This window comes from Zea mays, chromosome 6 (assembly GCF_902167145.1).
Source record: "Zea mays cultivar B73 chromosome 6, Zm-B73-REFERENCE-NAM-5.0, whole genome shotgun sequence".
In the NCBI taxonomy this organism is placed as follows: domain Eukaryota; kingdom Viridiplantae; phylum Streptophyta; class Magnoliopsida; order Poales; family Poaceae; genus Zea; species Zea mays.
Genome location: NC_050101.1, coordinates 56,820,557 through 56,825,824, shown reverse-complemented (window position 1 = coordinate 56,825,824; position 5,268 = coordinate 56,820,557). Strand labels below are relative to the sequence as shown.

The 5,268-nt window shown below is 46.1% G+C and overlaps 1 pseudogene; it reads right to left on the bottom strand.

The window, feature by feature from the left end:
• Positions 1-2,546: 2,546 nt before the first annotated feature.
• On the bottom strand, positions 2,547-3,715 carry LOC103631053 (probable xyloglucan 6-xylosyltransferase 1; annotated as a pseudogene).
• Between the last annotated feature and the right edge of the window lie 1,553 nt (positions 3,716-5,268).

The following is a 5,268-nucleotide window of genomic DNA, read 5'->3' as shown; positions in this document are numbered from 1 at the left end:
CCTATTTAAAATCTCCCAAGTGTCAAAATTAATATAAATATGACCTCTACTATTTTCAATATTATTATTTATTATTTTCCTTATTATTTATGGGAAGCATAAATGGTCTCATTAAAATTCCCTCTCTCATTTTCTTAATTCCTTTTAAATTCTATTTCTTTTAAACTTAAACTTGTCTCATGCAACATACAAGAAAACTTTAACACGAGATGCCTATTTCTATATTTATTTATTTGTTATTTGACTGCTTTATTTCCCTTAAGTGAGTATGTACAAAGAAAAGGGAAAATACACAATTCCCAAAACGCTTTTATGTAAATCCATGTATTTATTTTATTATTATTATTTTACCTTATACAAATTTTAGGGCTTTACAAATCCTACCCCCTTAACAGAAATCTCGTCCTCGAGATTTGTAAGAAAAGGGATGCATCCAGTTGGGTTTGAAATTTGATTTCTCATTTGGTTTAGGAATCAAAGGTTTTGTTTCAAGTTTTTAAATAGTAGTTAGTAGATGTTTTGGAAAATATCGATATTGTATGTCTAGCCATCCTTATGTCAGATGAGGTACGGTTATGGCAAGTAGAGGTTGTGGCAAGGGTATAATAAGTAAAGACTTCATCCTGAACTCTGGATCTTGATTCCTTTGGAGGTATGCCTTGACTCTTATTATTCCTCAACGAGTTTGATCTCCTTCCTCTCGGGTCTTGATGTCTTCATCCGGATTAGGGACAAGAGGTTAAGATAGATCTATAGGTAACACATTAGTAGGTTGGGTAGCTAGTTCAGTAGGTAGCTATAAGTTGAACGAGATTAGTCAGAATATAGTTTGGTTGTTTGCTTCTAGATGGGTTGGATAAGTTATGATAGTTGAAAATATTGGGTGCTTATAATTTTATGTCGGTCTATACAGATTTTTGCAACCCAGGGCATAAGTCAAGTACTTGTATATGGCTAAGCTGGTATAGGGAATCGGTTTAGGTTAATCGTGTTTACAGGAGTAGGGTCTAATTTATGCCACCAGCATTATCCAACTTTTTTAAGTAACTCCCTTTAGATTAGGTAGGGTTGAGATTAGATTGGATATAACTAGATTAGACCAGATAATATCTACTTAATTTATTTTGGACTAGATCATGGTTGTTACACTAGGATGGGATAAGCAAAAGTGGTTAGGATAAGATAAGATAAGATGAATCTATTGAGATAAGAGAGAATTCTTTAAGATAAGATGGATCTATAGATACACTTTATTGGAGGATAATCTAGTTTATCTTATAAATATATCTAGTTTAGTAGATCTATTTTTAATAGGGATACTAGGTAGGTGCCCGTGCGTTGCGACGACATCCAATCAGGCCTATGTTAATCTTTCAATTATTCATACTTGCCATGAAAGCTAAAAAATAGTGTAAAACATAGATATGAAATAACAAACATTAATATGATATGTAAAATCTGTGTGACAAAATATCACCGTAACACTAATATTATATTAACAATATAAATATATAATATTATTATAAATACGTCAACTCAAATAAAATAAATTGATGTCGAACACACATTACAATATTATATATATTGTTTCTAAAGAATCAACATAGAATTACAGGAACATATAATATCATAGTAATTTATGTATACAGAGTACAATTCCGACTTTCTAAAGCTTGTGTGGTGCTTCAGGGTGTCAGTCGAAGGGGGGGTCTTCTTGAGAGTGACATTAAGTTGCTCAAGCAAACCAGTTGTGGTGAGCAATGGTGCCGCTAGCAGAGAATCAACCTACTCGTCATTGATGAGGCACCGTCTCCCCACATTTGATGCAAATGCCATGCCCCCCATCTGAGTCTCTATCATACTTAAATGTGTCTTCATCAGCAGGTGGCCCAATTCTTACGAACCAACCTGCTGCAGGTGTCCCATATGTGTCTGTAGAAGCTACCAAGAGTTCCATGACATCTAAACGTCTCCAGTCTCATCCTTAGAGTTTGAGTCCTCCTGAACACCTGTCATCCTCAAATATGATACAGCTACCAGGACAACCATCATTTCCAACATCAGAATTCCCTCAAATGCAGTTCCACCATAAAGTTGTTGCACCAAAAAATGAATTCTTGCAGAACCAGATGAGAAGCTACCCTCCACAAGATGTGTCTCATCCAAGACCATTCGATTTCCATCATCATACTCTCCCACCAGCAGTTCCTTCTAACCAGCAGCCTTCTACCATTCCTGTTGAGAATGCTCCAGTACCTCATCCTAACAGATGGCCAGAGTATTCTGGTGGTGTTGGTCTATCCTATTCATCTCATCGGCCTCCATATGGTCAGCATCAACCTCCTGGGAATCATGATCCAGGAAGTAACTTGGTTTATCCCTCTTTCCAGAGATATCCATCAAATCTACCAGTCAGTAACAATATTGGTCCTTTATCTGATGCTGATTTGACTAAATCGTCTATCAGACCCCACTACAATCCATTTCTCGAAGGTTCCTAAAATTTATGAATCAATTAGCTACGACAAAAAGATGAATAGAAGAATCTAAAAAATCCAAGCTGGTGGCAATTCCTCTATAATTCGTGGGATGTGTTCGCTGAGATCCTTTGTCTCAAGTGGGTTGCTGGTCTCGTTCCTGATCCTCTTCACTCTCCTGCTTGCTAGTGACTTGTGTGTGAACCCATACATCTGCAAGATCTGGTTATCCCCAAAATTGAATGCACGCTCCATATTCTTGAGGCATCGCTCGACAGGGTAGTCTCCAAATTTGCCACACGGCTTGCACCCGACAAAGTGTGTGACGAGTGGCCACCGGTGATCGCCGAGCCCTGGCTTGTAATTCTCAAGCATCTACTCGTACCTGTCGACCAAGATCCCCCAGTAGCCATGGAGGTAGTACCCATTCTGAAGGTAAACCTTATCACCCCATTTCTCGCGCTGCGTCGCGAGGATGTACACCATGGCCGACTGATCGTCGGCCTCGAATACTTGCCGATCCTTCAAGGACTTGGTCAGCACCTTGCCGGCTTCAATGCGGACAGGGCCCTTTGGCCCCATTGGCGCCCAGGTATCCAGCTTGTCAAGCGACCACTAGCAGTTGCGCAGCAAGAAGCTGCCGGTGTTGAGCCCGATCCAATTCTTGTCGTCGTAGACCATCTCGTCCCAGCCGTGCATGATGAGGTTCTACGGCCCGTAGCGCTCCCACGGGAGCTCGAATGCCATGTCGGTGAACATGGCATCAGAGTCCATCGACCAGAGGAACTCGACCTCCGGGTGCGTGAGGAGCAGCGCCCGCACGGGAGCTTGGCCCAGAAGCCTGCCATCTCGGCGTCGAGCAGCGCCATGTTGTAGAAGACCTCGATGTCGTGGACGCGGCAGTAGTCCATCTTGTTCTTGATGGACTTGAGGAGGTAGTGGTCCCCGACGGGGTTCTCGCAGGGCTTGGGCGAGGACCCCGTGACGAGCAGCACCCGTGGCTTGATGTCGTTGAGGAAGGGCGGCGTCTCCAGGTGGCGGCAGTGCTAGGCGGCGCGCTGCTCGTCCCAGTCGAAGATCTTGGGGACCAGCGTGTAGGGCGGGTCCTTGAGCGACCTCGGCGGCGGGTCGGGGTCGTCGTCGCGGCGGGCGGAGGAGGACGAGGACGATGTGGTGGTGGTGGAGGCCCTGGACCTGGCGTCGTGGTGCTCGGCCAGCGCCCGGTGCGGGTGGGACATCCCACGAATTGCGGCCAGGGAACACATCTCAGCGAACACATCCCACGAATGGTGCCTTCTCTCCCCCCTCTCTCTCCTGACAGGGTAGCCAGCGGATTAGAGTGTAGTGGCGCCGCCATGCTCCTCCTCTGCCTCATGCTTGCTGGTGGTCAGGTGCCCTCGGCGTCAGTCTAGATCTCGTGCGGGCGCGGGCCGCCACACGGGGAGAAGAATGGGACGCCGGCAGGCGGGGGAGGAGGGTGGGAAGGGGACGACGGGCCACCACGCGGGGTGAGAGAAGAGGTGTGTGAGTCGGTTAGGGTTTACCATGCGAGGGGGAGCGCTCATCCGCACAGCAGTGAAGGAGCACCTCCCCGTCTCCGCTGCAGGCCACGCCCAGTCTGCCATCGCCCGGATCCTTCACCAACCGGTCGATCTGCATATCTCCTTGCTTGATCTATAAATCCGCGACGAGATTCAGTAGAGATGACAACTGGGATTGTGGGTGATGGGGGCAGAGGAAGAGTGGACGGGGGTCGCGTACCTTGCGGGGATGGGCAAGGCGGGATGGGATTTTCGGTGGGGGTGGGCAGCGGAGGCTAGCGTGAGGGGGCAGGGGCTGCAAGGGAGGGGGAGGGGACGCACGGGCAGGGGGGCGGAGGGGCTGAGCGTGGGGAGGCGGGGGTGACGCGGCGGCATACGCGAGCTGGGGCAGAGCATCGCGACAACGAAGGAAGGGGAGATGCGGGATGGGGCGAGGATCGCGGGAGCGGGGGCACGGCCGCACGGTGGATGCCCTCCTTAAAGACTTATGGAGTAGTAGAGATTCTGTGTTGTCTATTTTGTAAATATTTTCCCTTATGTCTAGGTGTATATGTAGATGCAATTGTGGACATTACTCCACAACTCATCATACTCAATCAAAAATCCAAATCTGACTTGTATCACAAGAACAAACATTCAAGCATACAAATATTGACAAAAATAGTTTTGATTTTGTTCCTAAGTGTAGGTCTCCTATTCCTAAAAGTCACTTTAGGTACAAGATTTCGAAGTGTGAAATCCACTTTTGTCTTTAGAGTGAAAGGTAAGAGTAATCAGAGTAAAGCAGCAGTGGATGAGAAAAGATAAAGGAAAGTTTAGAAAGAATCAGAGTAGCAAAGGTAAGTAAGTATTGGTTGTCCAGTTCTATCTAGGTTTCGTCCTACAGTCAACATTCCTTTGATACCACTTCTGTCACACCCGGATTTCAGGGGCACCAAGACCCGGGCGCGAACATAATCACCAGGTGTGCTAGGACCAAGTCTCACACATATGATGAATCATGGCACAGGATTGAATGTCACATCGTTACTATATAATAGGAGTTCTATACAAAATAAATAATTACATTATAAGGAGACAACGGTCCAACAACCCAAAGTTGACTGGGAGACGACGGCCTAGACCTCTCGTGAACACATCGCAGCATCCTCCATGCGCCTCATCCTGTGGTACCTGTTCTTGACCTGTGGGGGGTGAGACAGCAAGAGTGAGCTCACATACGTTCATCGCTCAACAAGTTGTGGGGAATA